A 25,252-nucleotide genomic window follows, 5' to 3' on the forward strand; every position below is an offset into this window, starting at 1 on the left:
TGCCTGGTGGATTCAAACTGCTGACCTTTTGGTTAGAAGCCATAGCTCTTAACTACTATGCCACCAGGTTTTCCCTGGTACTCCATAGCAGTGAACAAAATAGACAAAACCTCTCTTCTCCTAGAATTTATGCTCCAGCAGAGAGAGGCAAACAAAAAACAAACAAATAACACCAGTTGCTAATAGTCCCTTGAAAGAGACAATAGAACAGGGATGGAGATAATGAATGTGCATGAATCTGGGTGGGTGTTGGTGGGACAGGGATGGAGGGGTGGCTATTTTAAAATGGTGTGGTCAAGGGCCATTAACCCATTGCCATGGAGTCGATTCCAACTCATAATGAGGGCCTCCCCATATAAGTGACTGTGTATACCACAAACATGAGTGATAAAGACACATGTCAGAGGAGACCTACAGAAGATGACAAGGGAGGCATGCAGCTCTCTGCAGGAAGAGTGTTTCTGACAGAGGGATCAGCATGTGCTTGATGTATATGAGAAAAAGCAAGGAGGCCAGTATGGCTAGAACAAGAGGATTGAGGTGAATAACTGCTGGAGGTGAGATCAGAGAGAAAGCAGGGGGGTTCTTTTTCTATGATTGCCAACTTTAATAACAGTTCTTCTAGATTCTGTCTACATATCTTTTCATTAATACTTTAGACGACCCAGTGTGCTGTGACTCCTAGGAAACATTGCACAAAACAAAGTCTAACCAGATAGTCTGGAGACTAACTTGCTCTCCAGTTTTGATAATCTGGGTTTGCCTATTAGTTTTCTGTTAACAGCTTGAAACAATAGCCATTTATTATCTGTAGTTTCTGTAGGTCAGAAGTCCAGGCACAACTTAGTTGAGTCCTCTGCTCAAGATCTCACAGCCAGAATTAAGGTGTTGGGCAGGCAGGGCTCTTATCTGGAGGCTCTGGAGGAAGAATTCACTTCTAAGTTCAGATGGTTGGTCAGTCAAATTCAGTTTCTTGCAGTTGGAGGGCTGAGGGCCTTGTTTCCTTGCTGACTGTCAGCCAGCAGCTGCTCTCAGAACATAGAGTCCCCTATAGTTCCCTGCAATGTGGTCCCTTCCATCTTCAAACCCAGCAATGAAGAACCTTCCTCATACAGGATCCCTCCCACACTTTACACTTTATGCCAGGAACAGCCCAGTCCATTTTAAAAGTCATCTGTTTAGGTTAGGCCTGCAGAGGATAATATTCCTATCTTAAAGTCAACTGATTGGAGTCCTTGTGTGGCACAAATTGTTCAGCCCTTGGTTATTAGCCAGAAGATTGGCATTTCAAACCCACTCAGAGGTCCCTTGGAAGACAGGCCTAGCAATCTGCTTCCAAAAGGTCACACCCTTGAAAACCCTATGAAGCAGTTATATACTGCACACATGGGGTCGCCATAAGTCTGAATCAACTTGATGATGGCAACTAACAACAACAACAGAGCCAACTGATTAGGGGCATTAATTACGTCTGCAAAATCCCTTCACAGTAGCAACTAGATCAGTATTTGATTGAATTACTGGGAGAAGGTGTGTGTATTGCAGAGGGTGGGACTCCAGTGGCCATCTTAGAATTCTGCCTACTACAGTGGAACAACCTACAAATAGAATATATTGCATGTAGGAGAGGGACATTTGTGGCTAAATGTCCTTAGCGTCACTCAGGCCTAAACATCCAAATTCAGAACGGGTGAGGTGGGTAAGATTGAGGGAGAAGAGTTTTAACAGTGATAACGTTAGATCTCTGCTGGTGGAGGTATGGGAAGTAGGAGGAGAAAGTTTGTATTTGTTGAACATTACCACCTGCTACCCTACTAGAAGCACTTGTGTAAGTAGGGAGGGATAAGGAGGCAGTAGGATTAGAGGCTGCACAGGAGATTGAAGATTAGGGGATCTAATAAAACCACTAGATTATGAGTAGCCTGGATAATTGGTCTCATCCTTAGGGGCAATAGGGCAAAGCAAATGAGGAAAGTAAAGCTCAAAGAAAAAAAAAAAAAAAAAATCTGTAAAATAGTGTAGCCAGACTCAATAACTCAGGTCTTTCCAAAATCTCACCCAGGTCCACTAAACCAAACTAAACCAGTTGCTGTAAAGTCAGTTTCGACTCATGGCACTGCACTCCATAGAATTTTCAATGACTGTTATCTTTCGTAGACAGATCTCCAGGTCTTTCTTCCCAGGAGCCTCTGGGTGGATTTGAGCTGCCAATCTTTCCTTAGTAGTCAAATGCTTGACTGATTGCACCACCCAGGGACTCTAGGTCCACTAGACCAATGCTGTTCAAGCACCAACCAAAAACTCATTGCCTTCAAGTGGATTCTGACTCATAGCGGCCCTATAGGACAGAGTAGGACTGCCCCATGGTGAATTTAAACTGCTCTGACCTTTTGGTTAGCAGCCGAGTTCTTAACCACTGCACCACCAGGGCTTCTATTCAAGCACAGAGGTGCACAAACTGCCAGCATCAGTATTTCTTGGGAGCTTGTTAGAAATGATAAATCTTTGGCCCCACTCCAGACCTACTGAATTAGAACGTGCATTTTAACAGGTTTCCCACTGACTCCTAAAAACCTTGAACTTTGAGAAGCACTGCTGTACCCTACTGCACCTGAAGATGAGACCTGTTTTCCAGGCTCTAGATAATCTACAGCTGCATTTTGTGTTCCCAGCCCCCTAATTTTCAATCTCCCCTTGCATATCTTACACCCAACTGCCTCCTTATCCCTCCCTATTTATACAAGTACTCACTTTCCAATTGGGTGACCAGGCATTCCAGTTTGCCTGAGATGGTCCTAGCACTGCAAGTCCCATGCCCTGGGAAACCCCCTGAGTCCCAGGTAAACTGGGACAGTTGGTCACCCTAACTTGTAGCATCCAAAACAATTAGTCATAATTATAAATGCTTGCTAGAAGCCGGTGCTTCCACTGCTCACCCCAGGGACTGTATCATTGCTAAATGAGGCTTTTCACAAGAGGTGAGATACAGAAAGTAACTTAGGATCCTTTGGGTTAAAAGGACTTCTTACAAATATCCCACCAGTATCGTTACTACTACTATCATAACCTCATAGAGTGCGTATCAGACATGAGAACTCATGAGGCAGGACTCAATTTTCTCAACTTGATCAAGCAGAAAGGTTCTGCCCGAGAAGCCAAACACTGGGAGGGAGGCCCACGGGGACTGGCTGGACTGGAAGGAGCTATCAATCTTATGAGCTGCTTCTCTAGTCCTTCAGAAATAATGAGTCTGTCCAGTAAGGTGTGACTAAATGACTAAAAGTTATAAAGCTGAATACCAACGGAAGGCCTGTCCCCACTAAATAAACCTGCCAATAGCCTGCACTCAAAACTCCCAAACAAGATGAATGGTTAGGCAGGGCTGGAGCCTCATCAAAGCTCCCCACTCTCCTGGGATGAGCATCAGTGGCAGGCATCTGGTATGCTGAGATGATGATAACGACAGTTAGGGTTTAATGAATGTGTACCATGTATGGGTCAGGCAGAGGACTCAGTGTGTTACTTTCTCTTGTTGTGACAATTCTAGACAGTAACTTATTTTACAAATGGGGAAACAGGGGTTCAAAAAGGACAATAACTCAGAGCAAGTAGCATTACCAATATTCTCACTTGGCTCCTTCTGACTCAAACCCATGTTGTTTACATCATTCTCATCTGAATTTTCCTGGGCTGTCCTCTGCATTCCCATAGCAAACACAGTCTACCCAGGGATGTGCTCCCCAGCAGAGGAAGCATTTTCGGACATCACTTCCAAGAGCACAGCCAGCAAAGCACAGCACACAGAATCTTTAAAGCAGCTCTGTGCTAGAATAGGCAATGGACAGGAAATACATTTGTAAATTGGAAAGACAGATGATTATCTATGTGCTTAGTACATGGTCAACAGTTACATGAGGGCATGCTTCAGAAACCATACCTATTACTGATGAGTCAGTTCAGACTCACAGTAACCCTACAGGACAGCCCCATACGTCTTTCAAGACTGTAATCCTTACAGAAGCAGACTGCCACATCTTTCACCTGCAGAGAGGCTGGTGGGTTTCAACCACTGATCTTTTGGTTAGCAGCTGAGCGCTTAACCACTGTGCCACCAGTGCTCTGAGGGCATGCTGGTTTAATAAATACAAGAATGATAACATAGCATTTTATTATATAATATAAAAAAAGTTGATGTCGAGTCATTCCGACGGATGGCATCCCAATGTGTGTCAGAGTATAACTATGTTCTGAAGAGTTTTCAGTGGCTTTTCCAACTGCCAGCTTTTTGTTACCAGCCAAGCGCTTAACTGTTTGAACCACCCAGGGACTCTGTAATCTATAATAGTTTATTTACTTATAGGAAAACATTGCAAAGAATGGGAATTCTAGCAAAACTTAGTTGTGCTCATGTGGAACCTGTACATAGACCAAGTTCCAACAGTACAAAGGGATACTGTGTGGTTTAAAGGCAGGAGAGGTGTATTCAGGATTGTATCCTTTCACTATACCTATTCAATCTGTATGCTGAGCAAATAATCCACGAAGCTGGACTATTTGAAGAAGAAAGGGGCATCAGGATTGGAGGAAGACTTATTAGTAACCTGCAATATGCAGATAACACAACCTTGCTTGCTGAAAGTGAAGAGGACTTGAAGCACTTACTGAAGAAGATCAAAGACTACAGTCTTTAGTATGGATTGCACCGCAACATAAAATAAACAAACATCCTTACATATCGACCAGTAGGCAACATCAGGATAGAAGGAGAAAAGACTGAAGTTGTCAAGGATTTCATTTTACTTGGATCCACAGTCAACACCCATGGAAACAGTAGTCAAGAAATCAAATGACACATTGTATTAGGCAAATCTGCTGCAAAAGACCTCTTTAAAGTGTTAAAAAGCAATGATGCCACTTCGAGGACTAAACTGAGCCTGACCCAGGCCTCATATGCACGTGAAAGCTGGACAATGAATAAGGAAGGCCGAAGAAAATCGATGCCTTTGAATTATGGTGTTGGTGAAGAATATTGAATATACCATGGACTGCCAGAAGAACGAACAAATCTGTCTTGGAAGAAGTACAGCCAGAATGCTCCTTAGAAGAGTCATATAGTTTGGACATGTTATCAGGAGGGACCAGTCCCTGGAGAAGGACATCAAGGTTGGTAAAAGTAGAGGGTCATCGAAAAAGAGGGAGACCCTCAACAAGATGGATTGACACAGTGGCTGCAGCAATGGGCTCAAACATAACAATGATTGTGATGATTGTGCAGGATTGGGCAGTGTTTCATTCTGTGGTACATAGGGTCACTATGTGTCGGGGCTGACTCTACAGCACCTGACAACAACATATTCACAACAACCTTGTGATGTATGTGGGAAAGATAAGGAAACCGAGTCTGAAAATTGAAACAGAGCTTGCCCAAAGTCCTACAGACAATATGTGGACAAGCACTCAACCCCACGTGTCTTGACTCCATGTCTCACCCTCTTTCCACGAGACCACTCCCGTGGCAGCAGTTACAACTGCTCATGGGAATGTGTCCTGTCCACAGCTCACCATAATGGATGAAGGTGCTATGGGAAAATAGGGTCCATGGCAGTTGGCATAATATGTGACATGTGATAGCATTCCAGAGTTTATAAAATAATTCACATGAAATAGCTCATTATACGCAGCAATCTTGTGAGATAGAGGGGAACACCAAAGCTACTATCCACAGGTGGCTATTGAGCCCTTGAAATGTGGCTAGCCCAAATTGAGAAGTACTATAAGTATAAAATACACATTGGATTTCAAAGACTTAGTAGGAAAAAAAAGAACATAAAATATTTCTTTAGTAAGTTCTTATATTGATTGCATGATGAAATGACAATGTTGTGGATATATTAGTTTAAATAAAATACACTGTTAAAATTATTTTTACCTGTTTCTTTTTTTTTAGTATGGCTACTAGCAGGAAACCCTGGTGGCATAGTAGTTAAGTGCTACGGCTGCTAACCAAGAAGTCAGCAGTTCAAATCCTCCAGGCGCTCCTTGGAAACTGTATGGGGCTGTTCTACTCTGTCCTATAAGGTGGTTATGAGTTGGAATCGCCTTGACGGAACTGGGTTTTTTTGGTTTGGCTACTAGCAAATGTAAGATTACATATGCATGTGGGGCCCTGTGAAACAGCATTTCTCAAATTTCAATTGCATACAGAACACCTGCAGACCTCCTTAAATGCATATTCTGATTCAGTAGGTTGAGGGTGGGGCCCAAGATTCTTTAGTTGTAACAAGCTCCCAGGTGATGTTGATACTGCTGATCCACGTACCTACTTTTAATAGCAAACCAAACCAAAACCCGTTGCTGTTGAGTGGATTCTGACTCATAGCAACCCTATAGGACAGAGTAGAACTTCCTCATAGAGTTTCCAAAGAGCACCATGGATTTGAACTGATGGTTAGCAGCCGTAGCTTTTAACCACTATGGAACAAGGGTCTCTAGAAAATGAATGGAAGCCATGCTTTTTGGCAAGGGGCTTTCAGTGCGTTTAAAATCATGCCATGAGCACAGTAACTGATGCAGAAAACCGACCCTGCTGCTGAACATCCCCATTTCACGTGTCAAGTATTGAAGCTGATAAGGGGAACAAATGTGTGTGTGTGTAGATGTGCAAATATGTGACACCCAGACCTATGAAAGAAGTGAAAGGAGCATGTGTGTGCATTATGTGTATGCACTTATGTGCACGTGGGTAAGTGCGTGGGCAGGGTTTTGACAGCAAGCCGTTTAGAGCCAGCAGTGCCTTTATAAAAACTGAGTTATTTATATGTTAACAGCTCTCTGAATTCTGGTTGTACAATTGATGTTTTAGACTACTTTCATGTCTATATAGAGCTGGAAGATTTTTTTTTAAATGGCTGTTATGTTATTTTCCCAAATGCAGCTTTAGGTAAGAAGCTTATGGGGGAAAGGGTTTGATTGAACTACACAGCAAATAGAAGCTCTAATAACCTCTCTTGCCTTTTCAGCTACAAATGTTTCTAAAGCCCAACTGGAAATCCTCTTTGTGTTAGTTGTGGTTAAGCTCAGTTCATGAAACTCAGCTATTTTCCTCTCCTTTGTTTCCCAGTGCTTTGTTGAGGTGTTTTTTTTTTTTCTCTCTCTCTCTCACAACCAAAAACCAAACCCATTACGCTTGTGTTGATTCTGACTCACAACACCCTATAAGACAGTACAACTGCCCCACAGGGTTTTTGAGGCTCTAATTTTTACAGTAGCAGACTGCCACATCTTCCTTCCAGGACTGACTGGTGAAGTCGAGCTGCCGACCTTTTTGTAGGCAGCCTAGTGCTTAACCACTGCACCACCAGGGCTCCACCTCTCTCACAACAGCCTGAGTATTACCTGGGCATGTAAATTTTTCTTTTCTTTTCCCTTCTCCTCACCCTTCCTGTCTCTCCCCTTCTTTCTCCGCCTCTCTCTCCCCATCCCTATTCCCTCTCTCCTTCCTCCTCCTCTCTATCTCTCACTGTCTGCTCTCCTCTCCTTTTCTCTTCTTTAGCTTCACTTCGTTTCACTTCCCTTTGCTTATTTTTTCTTGCAATCACCATTTGGCTTTCAACTACTTTCGTGTCATGTCTTTAAACCTGAAGGAGGCTTGTTTTTATGCTGGAGTCCCTGGGCTTGGAAAAGTCTTAGCATAGTTGTTTGTGTATAGCCTTTAAGAATTGAAATGAGCTCCTGAGAGGGAAGAGCACCTCTTTGTTTCCATGTCTTCATCAACACGGTGGAATTAGGAGTGCAGTTATGACATGGTTTTAGGGTTCTTGGGCTGGAGGCTTCTCCAGCAAGACATTCTCTAACATCAAGTGGGCATTCTTCACAGGGAAATCATTTTCAGCCATATTTACATTCATTTTCTCTCTGTAGCATTATTACTGTATATAACAAACCAAAGGGTCGGAAGTTCGAATCCGCCAGCTGCTCCTTGGAAACTCTATGGGGCGGTTCTACTCTGTCCTATAGGGTCACTATGAGTCGGAATCGACTCGACGACACTGGGTAGCATTATTACTGCTTCTGAGCCTCTTGTCTCTCTTTAAAGCCAACATTATCCTGATAGCCATCTGGGGAACTCAGCCATGATTTTATAATTCTCAGAAAATTCTGGTAAGGGCTGAACGTAGAATTCCTTTATAATCACCTTGTAAGCCAGATCCTTTTTTAAAATTTTTTTCAGATAAAATTTTTTTATTGTACCTTAGATAAAGGTTTATAGGACAAACTAGCTGCTTATTAAATAATTAGTACCCATATTGTTTCGTTACATTGGTGGCCAACCCCATGACATGTCAACGCTCTCCCCTTCTCAATCTTAGTTTCCCCAATACCAGTTTTCATGATCCCTCCTGTCTTCTCATTCCTTGCTCTTGAGCAGGTGTGCCCATTTAGTCTCATTGTGTTTTATGGGCCTGTCTTATCTTTGGCTGAAGGGTGAACCTCATGAGTGACTTCATTCCTCAGCTAAAATGGTGTCCGGAGGCCATACTCTTGGGGTTTCTCCAGTCTTTTTTGTAAGTTAGAATATTGTTCTACATTTTTCTCCAGCTTTGTCCGGGATCCTCTATTATGATCCCTGTCAGAGCAGTCCATGGTGGTAGCTGGGCACCATCTAGTTGCGCTGAACTCAGTTTGGTGCAGGCTATAGTACCTGTGGTCCATTAGTCATTTAGACTAATCTTTCCCTTGTGTCTTTGATTTTCTTCATTCTCCCCCGTTCCAGATGAGGTGAGACCAGTGGAGTATCTTAGATGGCTGCTCACAAGATTTTAAGACCCCAGACGCTACTCACCAAAATAGAATGTAGAGCATTTTCTTTAGGAAGTATGTTATGCCAGTTGAGCTAGATGTTCCCCAAAACCTAGATCCCCATAGCCCTCAGGCCAGTTATTTGGTCCATCAGGGAGTTTGGATGTGTCTATGGAGCTTCCATGACTTTGCCTTGGACAAGTTGTGCTGGCTTTCCCAGTATTGTGTATTGTCTTACCCTTCACCAAAGTTACCATTTATCTATTGTCTGTTTAGTGTTTTTCCATGCCCATCACTCCTCTCCCTCATACCCATCAAAGATTGTTTCTTTTTGTGTGTAAACTTTTTCATGAGTTTTTATAGTAGAGGTCTTATACAATATTTGTCCTTTTGTTACTGACTTATTTCACTCAGCATAATGCCCTGCAGATTCGTCCATGTTGGGGGTGCTTCACAGATTCATTGTTCTTCTTTATCATTGCATAGTATTCCATTGTGTGTATGTGCCATAGTTTATCCTTTCATCTGTTGACGGGCATCTAGGTTGTTCCATCATTTTGCTATTGTGAACATGGATGTGCATGTGTCTATTCATATGATGGCTTTTATTGTTCTAGGGTATATTTTTAGGAGTGGGATTGCTGGATCATATGGTATTTCTATTTCCAGCTTTTTAATGAAGTGCCATATTGTTTTCCAAAATGGTTGTTCCATTTTGCATTCCCGCCAGCAGTGCATAGGAGTTCCAACCTCCCCACAGCCTCTCCAACTTTTGTTATTTTCTGTTTTTTTGATTGATGCTGGCAAGGTTGGGGTGAAATGGTATCTCATTGTGGTTTTGATTTGCATTTCTCTAATGGCTCGTGATTGCGAGCATTTCCTCATGTGTCTGTTAGCTGCTTGAATGTCTCCTTTGGTGAAGTATCTGTTCATATCCTTTGCCCATTTTTTAATTGGGTTATTTGTCTCTTTATGGTAGGAGTGTTGCATTTTCTTGCAGATTTTAGAGATTAAACCTTTATCTGATTTGTAATAGCCAAAATTTTTTTCCCAGTCTATAGGTTCTCTTTTTACTCTTTTGGTGAAGTCTTTTGATGAGCATAAGTGTTTGTTTTAGAAAATCCCAGTTATCTAGCGTATCTTCTAGAGTTTGTGTGTTGTTAGCTATGGTTTGTATTCTGTTAATGCCGTGTGTTAGGGCCTCTAGCATTGATCCTTTTTTTGTTCTATGATCTTTATACTTTTTGGTTTTTATATTTAGGTCTTTGATCCATTTTGAATGAACTTTTGTATATGGTGTGAGGTATGGGTCCTGTTTCATTTTTTTTTGCAGAAGGACATCCAGTTTTGCCAGCACTATTTGTTAAAAAGACTGTCTTTTCCCCATTTGATGGATTTTGGGCCCTTGTTGAAGATCAGGTGCCCTTAAGTGGATGGATTTACATCTGGGTTCTCAATTCTGTTCCATTGCTCAATGTATGTGTCCTTGTACTAGTGCCAGGCTATTTCAACAACCATAGCTATATAGTAGGTTCTGAGGTCAGGTAGCATGAGTCCTCCTGCTTTATTCTTCTTCTTCAATAATGCTTTACTTATCTGGGGCCTCTTCCCTTTCCATACAAAGTTAATGATTACTTTTTCCATTTCTTGAAAGAATGTTCTTGGTATTTGGATTGGGATTACATTGTATTTGTAGATTGCTTTGGGTAGAATTCAACATTTTCACAACGTTGAGTTTACCCATCCATGAGCATGGTATGTTTTTCCATTTATGTAGTTCTGTTCTGGTTTCTTGTAGTAGTGTTTTGTAGTTTTCTTTGTATAGGTCTTTTACATCCTGGTTAGATTTATTCCTAAGTTTTTTTTTTAGGGGCTATTATATACAGTAGTGTTTTCCTGATTTCTTTTTTGTCCTCTTTATTGGCATATAGGAATCCAACTGATTTTTGTATGTTCATCTTGTATCCTGCTACTCTGCTGATTCCTTCTATTAGTTTCAATAGTTTTATTGTGCAGTCTTTTGGGTTTTCTATCATATCATCTGCAAATAGGGACAGTTTTACTTCTTCATTACCAATTTGGATGCACTTTATTTCTTTTTCTTGCCTTATTGCTCTGCCTAGGACTTCCAGCATAATGTTAAATAGGAGGGGTGATAAGGGTATCCTTGTCTTGTTCCTGTTCTCAAGGGAATGTTTTCATCCTCTCTCCATTAAGAATGGTGTTGACTGTTGGTTTTGTATAGATGCCCTTTATTGTGTCAAGGAAATTGTCCTTCTATACCTATTTTATTGAGAGTTTTTTTCAGGAATGGATGTTGGGCTTTGTTGAATGCATTTTATGCATTTATTGAGGTGATCATGTGATTCTTTTCTTATTTATGTGGTGGGCTATGTTGATTGATTTTCTAATGTTGAACCCATCCTTGCATACCTGGCATGAATCCCACTTGGTTGTGGTATATTATTTTTTTGATATGATGTTAAATTCTGTCAACTAGAATTTTGTTAAGAATTTTTGCATCTGTATTCATGAGAGATATTGGTCTGTAGTTTTCTTTTTTTGTCGTGTCTGTGCCTGGTTTTGGTATCACGGTTATGTTGGCTTCATAGAATGGATTCTGACGTATCCCTTTCTTTTCTACATTCTGAAATAGTTTGAGTAGTACCGGTGTAAGCACTTTTCTGAATGTAGAATTCTCCATTGAAGCCATCTGGGCCAGGGCTTTTTTTTTGTTGTTGTTGGAATTTATTATTATTATTATTACCTTTCTTGATATGAGTCTGTTCAGATTTTCAACTTCAGTCTGTGTTAGTTTGGGTAGGTAGTGTGTTTCTAAAAATATGTCCATTTCCTCTAGGTTTTCAAATGTGTTGGAGCGTAGTTTTTCATAGTACTCTGTTATGATCCTTTTTATTTCAGTTGGGTCTGTTTTAATGTCCCCTGTTTCATTTCTTATTTGGGTTATTTGCATCCTCTCCTCTTTTACTTTTGTCAGTTTGGCCAGTGGTTTGATGATTTTGTTGATCCTTTCAAAGAACTAACTTTTGGGTTTGTTTTTTCTTTCTATTGGTTTTCTCTTCTCTATTTAGTTTATTTCTGCTTTGATCTTTATTATTTCTTCTGGCAGTTATGGGCTGCTTTTACTGTTGTCTATCTACTTGTTCAAGTTGTGTAGCTAATGTTTTAATATTGTCCCTTTCTTCTTTCTTGATTTGTGCATCTATTACTATAAACTGACTTCGAGCACTGCCTTTGCTGTGCCCCAAAGGTTTTGGTATGATGTGTTTTCATTCTCATTTGATTCTAGGAATTTTTTTTATTCCATCTTTGATTTTTTCTATTACCCAGTGGTTTTTAAGCAGGGTTTTATTCAGTTTCCATGTATTCGATTTTTTTTCCTTGCTTTTCCTATTATTAATTTCTATTTTGATGGTATGTGATCAAAGAAGATATTTTGTATTACATCATTATTTTAGATTTTGTTGAGGGTTGGTTTCTGGCCTAAGGTGTGATCTGTTCTGGAGAACACTCCATGTGCTTTGGAAAACAATGTGTACTTTGCAGCTGTGAGGTAGAGTGTTCTATATATGTCTATGAGGTCCAGGTGGCTGATTGTGGCCTCTAGATCTTCTGTATCTTTGTTGAGTTTCTTTCTAGATGTTCTGTCCTTTACCAAGATTGACATGCTTAGGTCTCCTAGTATTAATTGTGCAACTGTCAATTTCTTTTTTCAGTGCTGTTAGAGTTTGTTTTATGTATTTTGGAGCCCTGTCATTGGGTTCATAGATATTTATTATTGTTGTGTCCATGATGGATCATCCCTTTAATCATTATGTAATACCCTTCTTTGTCTTTTGTGGTGGATTTTGTTTTAAAGTCTATTTTATCTGAGATTAATATTGCCACTCCTGCTCTTTTTCTTGTAGTTATTTGCTTGATATATTTTTTCCATCGTCTGATTTTTAATAAATTTACATCTGTTTTTAAGGTGTGTCTTTTGTAGACAGCATATTGATGGATCCTGTTTTTTTATCCACTCTGTCACTGTCTGGCCTTTATGGGTGTAAATAGACCATTTATGTTTATCGTAATTATTGATAGGTGTGAGTTTATTGTTGTCATTTTGTAATGCTTTTTTTGTGTGTGTGTGGTGCTGATGTTTTCAGCAGTAGGTTAGTGGGTGGATGTTTTCTTTGTTCCTCTAACTCCGGCAGGGTGGACCTGGGGGCAGTACAGGGCAGATTCTGGTAGACCCTGCCTGTGCTGCTCAGGGGTGCAATGCTCAGCACATGGTGCAGATAGGCAGGAGGGAGGGAAGAGGATGTGGTGTATGGAGTTAAGTGGGTGTGAGAAAGAAGAGAAAGAGGAGAGAGAAACAGAAGCAAAAAAATAAAGTGCTGAGGGAACCTACCATTGGAGTGCCCGAAACCCAGGGAAGCCATGTCTCAGTAGCTTTTAGCCAGGTGGTATGGCACAGCCCACCTGGGAAGGACAGATATGGCACACGCAGCTAAGTGGGAGGGAGAAAGGAAAGGAAGGGAGGGAGAGAGAGATAAGAAACTAGATTTAAAAAGAGAGAGAGAAGGGCAGACATGGCCACGTGGTCGGGAGAAAGGAAAGAAAGGAAGGTAGAGAGAGACAAGAAACTGGGGGAAAAAAGAAAAACAAAAAAGATGCTGGTTTTTTGGGAGAATGGAAAGGAAGGAAGGTAGAGAGAGAGAAGAAACCAAGAAAAAATGAAGAAAAAAATGTCCCAAGGAAGCCCACCAAAAGCAGGCCCCCAGCTGAATGGTACTGCACAGCCCATAAAGAAGGAACTGAGATGGCATATGGTGCCAGGTGTTCAGGAGAAGGGCAAGGAGGGAAGATAGAGAGATACAAGAAATCAAGAAAAGAAAAGAAGAGGGAAAAAAATGCCCAAGGGAGCCCACTGGCGTGGTGGTGTGGACTGGGGAGATGGCCCCTCAGCTGGGTGGCACAGCACAGCCCATCGAGAAGAAACAGAGATAGCGCATAGTGCCAGGTGTCAGGGAGAAAGGGAAGTAGAGAGAGAGAAGAAGCCAGGAAAAGGAAAAAAAAAAAAAACATGGGAGCCCTCTGGCTTGTGTTCAAGGACCGGAAAAGGGACTCACTAGCAGAGCAGTGCTGCACAGCCTATAAGGAGGGGCAGAGTTGGCACACAGCACTAGGTATTTGGGAGAAAGAAAAAGAAGGAAGGTAGAGAGAGACAAGAAATTGATAAACAAAGAAAAACAAAAAAAGGAAAAAAGAAAAAAATGCCTTCAGGGAGCCCACTGGCATCACGGCATGGACTGGGGAAATGGTTCCCCAGCCAGGGGGCATTGCACAGCCTGTCAAGAAGGAGCACAGATGGCACACAGAGCCAGGTGTTTGAGGGAAAGAAATGGAAGGAGGTGAGAGAGACAAGAAACCCAAAAAAAAAAAAAAAAAGCAACAACAAAAAAAATGGCACTGGAGGAGCTGGTCAGTGTGGGCAGGGTGAATCCAAGCAGCAAGAAGCCGGTGTCTCCCTCACTGAATGACCTTGGCCCACCATTAAATGGTGGAGGCTGAGCAGGGGGAAGAAGGGTGGGGGGCGGGAAAGTGTATATCTCTGGTTACCAGGTGCTCTGTCTCCTGCTGGGAGCTCCATGAAGCTGCCTTCCCGTACTCCCTGTCTGCCATTCTTGGTGGCTCAGGGGTCCAATATGGTGAATTTGTGCAGTGTTAGTTAGTAGGGAACCTCCATTCTGTATCTCTCCTTGCTCTCTCTTCTCTGTCAGTTTTTTTTTTTTTTTATCCCATTCAGTGCTTGGTTGAGCTCTTTATCCCTTCATTTGATGCTTAGGGTTCCAGGATTGATGTTTGTCTCTGTTTCACTTAGTTTTTTGGGTCTTTGCTGTGGAGGGACAGCATTGTGCTTCTGTCTATAGTACCATGTTCAAATTATTTGAAGCCAGATACTTAAAATGACACATACTGGGGTTTTTCATACAAAGAAGAAAAAAAAAAGAAACCCAAGAAGATAATAGATTATGTTTGAGAAGTAATTAGCCAATGTGAAGCATGGTGCAGTTGGCTTTTGAAGACAGAATTCCATGTCTGTGTTTTCTCATACCTCTATTTTACTTTAAGCAAAGATTTGTTTTCTCCTCATTACAAAAACAATACATGCCATTACAAAAACAATACATGCCATTACAAAAAAGAAACAGAGAAAGGCATAAAGAACACCAAGGACTGGGTATTTACCTGCATATTATTTTAAAGTGTCTAATGAGGTCAACTCTACTTTTTAGTTCATGTGTCAGTCATCTATTACCACAAAAATGAATGCCATGTAACAAACTATTTGGAAACTCAATGGCTTAAAATGACAGTCATTTATTCTTACTTATACTTCTGAGGGTTGGCTGTGAGCAGTCAAATCTAAGGCTCTGGTGGACTTGCCTCCAAGCTGCAAGTTGAGTCAAAGTCTACTTTGCATGCCTCTCAGCCTCCTCCATGGACATGAGAGTGACCTGGCTCATGTTATTCCCATAGCAATGGCAGAAGTTCAGGAGGTAATCCTATCTCTACAAGCACCTTCAAATCTCTGCTCATGTCACTCTGCTGAACTCCACTGGCAAAAGATAGTCACATGGCCAACCTCAGGCCAGGGGGCAAGGAAGCAGGCTTCTTATTGAGGGAGGAACAGAAAAGCCACATGTCCCAGGGTTGGGAAACAGGAAGAAGTGAAGATTTGAAAACAATAATGCAAACTACCACAGTTCAATCAGGACTGAAGGAAGCATCAGGATTGGAGTAAGACTCATTAACAACCTATGTTATGCAAATGACACAACCTTGCTTGCTGAAAGTGAAGAGGACTTGAACCACTTACTGATGAAGATCAAAGACCACAGCCTTCAGTTTAGATTACATCTCAACATAAAGAAAACAAAAATCCCCACAACTGGACCAATAAGCAACATCACAATAAACAGGGAAAAGATTGAAGTTGTCAAGGATTTTGTTTTACTTAGATCCACAATCAACACCCATGGAAGCAGCAGTCAAGAAATCAAAAGACCCATTGCACTGGGCAAATCTGCTGCAAAAAACCTCTTTAAAGTGTTGAAAAGCAAAGATGTCACATTGAAGACCAAGGTGCGCTTGACCCAAGCCATGGTGTTTTCAGTTGCCTCCTATGCATGTGAAAGCTAGACTAATGAATAAGGGAGACTGAAGAAGAATTGACGCCTTTGAATTGTGGGGTTGGCAAAGAATATTGAATATATCGTGGACTGCCAAGAGAACGAACAAGTCTGTCTTGGAAGAAATACAGCCAGAATGCTCCTTAGAAGCAAGGGTGGTGAAACTTTGTCTCACATACTTTGGACATGTTGTCAGGAGGAATCAGTCCCTGGAGAAGGACATCATGCTTGGTAAAGTAGAGGGTTAGTGAAAAACAGGAAGACCCTCAATGAGATGGATTGACACAGTGGCTACAACAATGGGCTTAAGCATAAGAACGATTGTGAGGAGGGCACTGGACCAGGCAGTGTTTCATTCTGTTGTACATAGGGTCACTATGAGTCAGAACTGGCTCCAAGGCACCTAACAACAAGAACAACAGCAACCACCACAGTTCCATAGTGTACAACAGGGCACCTTGAATTACAAAGGAATAAAATCTTCCTTGAACACACTCCTGAGGTTCGCCAAGCTAGGAAGGCCCCTGCCTAACTCTGCCTTGGAAAAACCTGACCAACACTGCAGCTGTACTCCCAGTTGCACAGCTTTAGAGAAACAGGCATTCTAGGCACTGGAGAGAAGAAGGCCAAGTTCTAGTATCACCACCCTCCCTCTAGTCTCTGTGCCACCAGCGGCAGGAGTGAAGGGGAGGGTAGAACTCTACATGCTCCTGGCAGGACTCACAATACTCTCCCACTCAATACCCTCTATCTCACCATCGCAATATTCCTTGGAGACAGGCATTCGCCAGAACTTCTCAGTCATATTTGTAAACATATTTACATCAGTCACCACAAGGAGCCCAGAATGTAAGACATCTCTCTTCCCTGTGAACGCTACCCCTCATATGACTCTATCTCCCCCATCCTGAGACCTTTCCACTGAATCTTTTTGAACCCACAGCCATTTAGCAGCAAAATCCCCAATATTCTCAACCGCTTTGTTGCCTTCTTGCTCTAACTAAAATCTGATTCTACCCTTGAGTTTGCTGCTTCCTCCACATCCCTCTCAAATGATGACAATTTCCTTCCTCCTTTCGTACTACCAGACCTAGAAGTGAAATAGGGTGTCCTCCTCATTTTTTGTTTCCCTTCCAGCCCTACGTTTATCCATTCTCTAAAGATCCTTGGCTTTGAATCTCATTGTATTAGTCTATGTCATTTCACTGATCTTCCTTGTTGCTATTTTATAGACTGCAATACCATTCCTTTTAGTTTCTTGAAAATTTAACTACTTTTATAATTCTTGGTGATTTTAATATTCATAAAGATAACCCTTCTAATATCCTGACCTCCTATTTCTTGATTTCTCTTCCAATGATATTATCATCCACCCTACATTAATTAGTCAATCCTGTAATCATATCTTAAATCTTGACATTACCAATAATGGCACTACCATTATTTCAATTTTAGGCATTGCAATATCCAAAATTCATAGTGATTCATATGAGTCAGAATTGATTCAATGGCAATAGGTTTAATCCAAAACTACCTACTCAATTTCCATTTAACCCCCTTTAGTATCTCAACTCCACAATTCTTACTGCTACTGGAACCTATGATCCATTGACCCTATTCTCTTTTTACTGTCCTTATACCCTTCATACCCTTACTTCCCTCCTTACCTGGCTTAGATTCCATGGGTCCACAATCAATCCCTTGAATACACACTCAAATCTTCTGACCCCTTGTCTGTCATCATACTCACCTGTCAAAACTCAAACCCCAAATCCAACTCTTGACTTATTCCATGCCTGCACCAAAGTAGTAGTTGAATATGGCTAGAGAAAAACACACAACCATGCTAACTAATCTTACCTTAAGTTCTATGTCCACTTTTCAAGTGAACCTTTAGTTTACTTGTGAATCCTAGTGCTTTTTCCTAGTCCATTCAGTCTCCCATTCTTCTAAACTATTTCACATCTTTTCTTCTTTCTGAAAACTTCCAAGTCTCTTTGGATAATCTTCCTTTCTAATTTACTGAGGAAATAAAAGCAGTCAGAAGAGAATTCCCATGTGCTTCTAAGACTACATCTACCAATTTATCTGTGTGTTTGTCCTTTTACTCTGCCTTCCATCCTGTGACCATGGGTGAATTGTCTGTGCTCCTAACCAAGATCAATTCCACCATGTGTACTTGATGCATTTTTTTCTTGTACTTTCTCAAATATTAATCTCTTTCTTTCCTGGCTCATTTCCATCAGCATAAATCAAGTTATAAATTTCTCCCTCCTAAAACACTCTCTTAATCCCACACTTCTCCAGCTACTTACATTTTTCTTTAATCTTATTGTCAACAAAATGTCTGAGTTATCTGTACTCCATGTCACTGATTCTCTGCCCATTCCCTCTTGAATCCACTGTAATCAGATTTTTACGTCCACCAAAATTACTCTTATCAAAGTCACGAGCGACTTTCATGTTGATAAACACGATAGTCAAGCCTCAGTCTTTACCGTACAGGAATTATCTCTGGCATTGGAAATAATCACTTCTTCCCTTTTGACCATGTTCTTCACTTGGTTTCTGGAATGCTTCTTCTTAGCTTCCTTTGGTGTTTCTTTCTCTTCTCTGAAACCTCTAAACATTGGAGTGCTTTTGGGCTTAGTTTTCAGGATTTTTCCCTATCTGCACTTATTCCGTTGGCAATCTCATGGCTTTAAATACCATCTATATACTGAGGGTTCCTGCATATATTCCTCTATTCTAGCTTTCTCTCTGAAATCTAAAATTGTATATTTTACTGCCTATATGATATCTCTACTTAGGTGTCTAATAGGTGTTTCAAACTCAACATCCCAAACTAAATTCTTGATCCTCTTCACCACCAAATCTCTTTTTTCCACATTTTCCCCCAACTCAGTAAATGGCAACACCACCTTTTTAGCTACTCAGAGAAACAACTGAGAAGTCAGCCCCATCTTCTCATTTTCTCTTACATTACTCTCTCAAGAAATCCTTTAAACTGTACCTTCCAAATGTATCCAGAATCTGACCACTTCTCGCACTTCTACTGCTACTGTACTGATTCAAGCCACCATCCTCTCACCTTGATTCTTGTTATAGCCTCATAACTGAGTTTCTGCTTCTGCCCTCCTTTCTTTCCTGCCAGTCTACTCTCAGCATAGGAGGCATAGTGATCCTTTTCAAATATTAAGTCAGATTATGTCATGGCTCTGCTCAAAACTCCCCAGTGGTTTCTCATCTCACTCTGAGTACAAGTCAGAATTCTTCCCTTGGTCTGTGAACCCTGTAGAATATGTACCCCTGTCCACTTTCTCACCCAATCTCTTTCTTTTCTCCCCACTACTCACTGTGTCCCAAGCACATACTCCCTCTTACATACTAAACATGTTCATGGCTCAAACACACTGGGAGAAAATTTTTCTTCCAGATAGCTCCATGGCTCACTATTTTATTTCTTTCATATCCTTGTTCAAATATCACCTTACCAATGAGGTCTTTTCTGACTACCCTATATTTAAGAACTGCCTCCTCACAGGTACATTGTCCCCTTTGTCCTGCTATGATTTTTACCATAGAACTCACCACCATTTGAGACATCATAGTTTTAGTTTTTCTTTTTTTTTTTTAATGATGTCTCCTCTCATTAGAATATAAGCTGTAAGGTGTTTTATGTATGTTAAGTCAGTGCTAACACCAAGAGGTATTCAAGAAATAGTCTTTAAATATTGATCACGGATTCCTGGGCATAAACTGTGCTTGTTCAACCTAGATGAAGATGTGGCTAGCTGGTGCTTAGTGCAGGTCAAGAACCAGGAGATTCCAATATTGTCAGCATACAGATTGTGTATCCACCAGGGTTTAGACAGGAAAACAGAAACCACTCTAAGTATTTGAAGGAGAAAGAGGTTTAACGCAGGGAATTGGAGTCCACAACCACTTCAAGACTGAGGGAGCAAAGGTAAGCAAGTCTGCTTTCAGGAAGTCTAGAAGAACAAGCTTAAAGGCAGCCATCACCAATAGTGCCAGCTGACTTCAGCGTGAAGAAGTAGCTAATTTTCAGGAGGAAGACTATAAAAAAAAAAAATAAGGCTCAGGTAAAAACCCATGCCTGCTGCCCGCTGATACCCACACACTGGTCTTCAGCTACCACTTAGAAGACAAAAGTCCCTGCCTCTCATCTGTCTTCTAAACCTCAGACAAGTGCCTCTCATTGGCCAAATATAACTGGGCCCTACTAGAAAGGGAGTCTGTGGACAGTGGTTTCTGAGTTTATATCTCAGCAATACAGGAGAGAGCTTAGAAGGGTGGGATGGAACTTATTTTCAACAAGAAATATCCAGCACAGATTCTTCATTCATTGTTTTTTTATGATTTCATACTGATGGTATGGCAGGTATAGTCTATTGCTGCCAATCATAACCTGCCTGAAATGCTTTGATGGCAAATTGTAAAGTCTCAGCCTAGGGTGGTTCCTATGGATCCACCTTGTATTTCTCTTCCCTGCCCCCAAGTCACACCTCCAGTGTGCCCCTGGAAATGTTGGGACTGTCTGGGAAAATGCGAGATTGCTGAATTTTTTTTTTTAATTAATTTTTACTGTGCTTTAAGTGAAAGTTTACAAATCAGGTCAGTCTGTCATATAAAAATTTACATACACCTTGCCATACACTCCTGATTGCTTTCCCTCTAATGAGATAGCACAGTTCTTCCCTCCACTCTCTCTCCTCATGTCCATTCGGGTAGCTTCTGGCCCCCTCTGCCCTCTCATCTCCCCTCCAGACAGGAGATGCCAACATAGTCTCATGTGTCCACCTGATCCAAGAAGCTCATTCTTCACCAGTGTCATTTTCCATCCCCTATTCCAGTCCAATCCCTGTCTGAAGAGTTAGCTTTGGGAATGGTTCCTGGGCTAACAGAGGGTCTGGGGATCATGGCCTCTGGGGTCCCTCCGGTCCCAGTCTGGCCATTAAGTCTGGTGTTTTTACGAGAATTTGGAGTCTGCATCCCACTGCTCTCCTGCTCCCTCAGAGTTTCTCTGTTGAGTTACCTGTCAGGGCAGTCATTGGTTGTGGCTGGGCACCATCTCTTCTGGTCTCAGGCTGATGTAGTCTCTGGTTCATGTAGTCCTTTCTGTCTCTTAGGCTCATAATTACCTTGTGTCTTTGGCGTTCTTCATTCTCCTTTGCTCCAGATAGATTGAGACCCATTGATGTACCGTAGATGGCTGCTTGCTAGCATTTAAGGCCCCAAACGTCACTCTCTAATGTGGGATGCAGAATGTTTTCTTAATAGATTTTATTATGTCAATTGACTTAGATGTCCCTTGAAACCATGGCCCTCAAACCCCCACCCCTGCTACACTGGACTTTGAAGCATTCAGTTTATTCAGGAAACTTTGCTTTTGGTTTAGTCCATTTGTGTTGACCTCTCCTGTATTGTATATTGTCTTTCCCTTCACCTAAGATGAAACTTACCTACTATCTAATTAGTAAATACCCTTCTCCCTCCCTTTCTCCCTCCCTCCCCCATCTCATAACCATCAAAGAATATTTTCTTCTCTGTTTAAACTGTTTCTCCAGTTCTTATAATAGTTTTCTTATACAATATTTGTCCTTTTGCTATTGACTGATTTCACTCAGCATAATGTCTTCCAGATTTATCCATGTTATGAAATGTTTCATGGATTCAACATTGTTCTTTATCGATGCATAGTATTCCATTGTGTGAATACAACATAGTTTATTTATCCACTAATCCATCAATGGGCACCTTGGTTGCTTCCAACTTTTTGCTATTGTAAACAGTGGTGTAATGAACATGGGTTTGTGTAAAGGCTCATATTTCTCTAGAATATATTCCAAGGAGTGGGATTGCTGGATCATATGGTAGTTCTATTTCTAGTTTTTTAAGGAAGCGCCAAATCGCTTTCCAAAGTGTTTGTATCATTTTGCATTCCCACCAGCAGTGTATAAGTGTTCCAATCTCTCCACAGCCTCTCCAACATTTATTACTATGTATTTTTTGGATTAATGCCAGCCTTGTGGGAGCGAGATGGAATCTCATTGTAGTTTGATTTGCATTTCTCTAACGGCAAATGATCATGAGCATTTCCTCATGTATCTGCTAGCTACCTGAATGTCTTCTTTGTGAAGTGCTTGTTCATATCCTTTACCCATTTTTTAATTGGGCTATTTGTTCTTTTGTGGTTGAGTTTTAGCAGAATCATATAGATTTTAGAGATCATGCACTGATTAGAAATGTCATAGCTGAAAACTTTTTTCCCAGTCTGTAGGTAGTCTTTTTACTCTTTTGGTGAAGTCTTTGGATGAGCATAGGTGTTTGATTTTTAGGAGCTCCCAGTTATCTGGTTTCTGTTCTGCATTTTTAGTAATGTTTTGTATTCTGTTTATGCCATGTATCAGGGCTCCTGACATTGTCCCTATTTTTTCTTCCACGATCTTTATCATTTTAGACTTTATGTTTAGGTCTTTGATCCATTTTGAGCTCATTTTTGTGCATGGTGTGAGGTATGGGTCTTGTTTCATTTTTTTGCAGATGGATATTCAGTTATGCCAGCACCATTTGTTAAACGGACTGTCTTTTCCCCATTTAACTGACTTTGGGCCTTTGTCTAATATCAACTGCTCATATGTGGATGAATTAATGTCTGGATTCTCAATTCTGTTCCATTGGTCTATGTGTCTGTTGTTGTACCAGTACCAGGCTGTTTTGACTACTGTGGCTGTATAACAGGTTCTAAAATCAGGTAGAGTGAGGCCTCCCACTTTGTTCTTTTTCCTTTACTGAGATCGGTGTGTTGAATTCTCCTACGATTATTATGGAACTTTCAATTTTTCTTTTCAGTGCTGTTAGAGTTCATTTTACGTATTTTGGAACCCTGTCATTGGGTGTGTAGATATTATAATAATTATGTCCTCACAGTGGATTTTCCTTTTAGTCAATATATGGTGTCCTTCCTTGTCTTTTGTTGTGAATTTTGTTTTAAAATCTATTTTATTTGAGATTAGTATTGCCACTTCTTCTCTTTTTTGGAAGCTGTTTGCTTGGTATATTTTTTTCCTTTTGATTTTTAACATATTTACAGCTTTGTTTCTAAGGTGTGTCTCTCATAGACAGCATTTTGAGGGGTCTTTTTTTTTTTTATCCATTCTGCCACTCTCTGTTTATGGGTGCATTTAAGCCATTTACATACATTCAGGTTATTGATAAATAGGGTTGCTATGAGTCGGAATTGACTCGACCGACAGCAATGGGTTTAGGTTTTTTTTTGTTGCTTTGTTTTTGTGAACTTATTGCTGTAATTTTGTAGTGCTCTTTTTGTGTGCATGATGCTGACATTTTCTTTGTTCCTCTTACTCTCCTGGGGTGAATTTCTTTTGTTTGTGGATTTTCTTTTTATTTCTTTCATTTTTGTAGGATTTGTGTTTACTGAGGCTTTATGTTTTTCTTCTTTAATTGGATGAGTAGATTTGTTAACTTCCATTATGGTTACCTTGAAATGTACCACTATCTTCCTAAGTTTAAACCAGTCTTTAGTTACTTGATATCATCTTGACTTCCTCTCCATTTGAAGTGTGGTGGTTGGGGGCAGGGCAGACCCAGGAAGGCATTTGTCAGTGGCTCTGTAGCCGAGCAGTGTGGCTTGGCCTGTTAGAAGGGGTGTGGGCAGTGCACAGGACTAGGTGTGTAGGAGAAAGGAAATAAAAGAAGGGAGAGAGAGAAAAAACAAAAACAGCAACAGCAACAAAAGTCAATACAGTGCCGATAGAGCTGGCTGTTGCAGACAGGACAAAATCAGGGTCACGCGAGTTAGTGCCTCTTTTGCTGAGTGGTGTGGCACAGCACCTCAGGAAGGGGCAGAGGCAGTGCAGGGCCTCAGTGGCAGGAGAAAAGAAAGAAGGGAGAAAGAGAAGAAACAACAACAAAAAGCAAACAAAGTAAACCGAAAAACAAACAAATAATGCTCTGAGGGAGCCAGCCGGTGTCAGCAGCACAGACCTGGGGAGACTGTGTTTCAGTGGCTCTCTAGCTGAGCAGTGCAGCAGGGCTCTTAGAGAAGGGGTGGGGGTGGCACACAGAGCTAAGTGGCCTAAGGATGGAAGGAAAGGAAGGGAGAGAGAGAGAAGAAATAAAAAAAGCCAAAAAAACAATAACAAAGAAAATTTTTTTAATGGTGCTGGTGAACCAACCGTTGAGTAGCAGGGCAGGCCTGGGTGGTAGTGAGCTGGTGTCTCTCCAGCCAAGTGACCGTGGCCCATTGGAAAGTGTCAGAGGCTGTGTAGAGGGAAGAAGGATGGAAGGTGAGAAATTGTGTATCTCTGGTTACCAGGGTGCTCTGTCTCCTGTTGGGAGCCACGTGAAGCTGCTTTCCCATACTTCCCATCCACGGTTCTTGGTGGCTGTAGTCCAAGATGGTGAATCTGTGCTGCATTAGCTAGTAGGGACCTCTGCTCCATAGCTCTCCTCATTCACTATTCTGTCAGTTTCTTTCTTTCTTTTTTTAATTTATTTATTGTGCTTTAAGTGAAAGCTTACAAATCAGGTTAGTCTCTCATTCTCTGTCAGTTTCTTAATCCATTCAGTGCTTGACTGAGTTTCTTATCCCTTCATTTGATGCTTAGGATTCCAGGATTGATGTTTTTTCTTTTTTTCTTAGTTTTTGGGTCTTTGCTGCAGAGGGATGGCATGGTGCTTCTGTTTATAGTGCCATGTTGGTTCTGCCTCCTACTTCCTCTGTTCTCAGTTTTCTAAAATCTAGTTTCTACACCTGCCACTCTCCCGAAACATAATTAACTGATTCTCAAGGCTCTCTGGTGACTGTTTTATTTCCAAATTCAAGTCTTTTCTTCATATCATCTCTGAAGTATTTTCCAAAGACAACCATCTGATATATCGCTTATCTGTAACTGCATAACAATCCAATAACAAATGCAGTGATGTAAAACAAAAGCCATAGGTGTTATTGCTTACTCATTTTGCAAGTTAGTTGGGACCTGGCTGATATAGGATGGATTTGGCTGGTGGCTGTTGCTTCAGGCTGAGGTGGCCCTGCTTTACACAAGAGTCAGCCAGGGAGACTCTTTTCCACATTTCTTTTATTCTCTTATGACCAGTGAGCAAGCTGAGGTACATTCTTCTTAGGGAAAGGCAGAGACACAAGAAGCTAAGCCAAAACTTGCAAAGCCTCTTAAGGTATAGGTTTAGAGTTAACACATTTTAACTTG

Source organism: Elephas maximus, chromosome 18 (genome assembly GCF_024166365.1).
Source record: "Elephas maximus indicus isolate mEleMax1 chromosome 18, mEleMax1 primary haplotype, whole genome shotgun sequence".
Classification (NCBI taxonomy): domain Eukaryota; kingdom Metazoa; phylum Chordata; class Mammalia; order Proboscidea; family Elephantidae; genus Elephas; species Elephas maximus.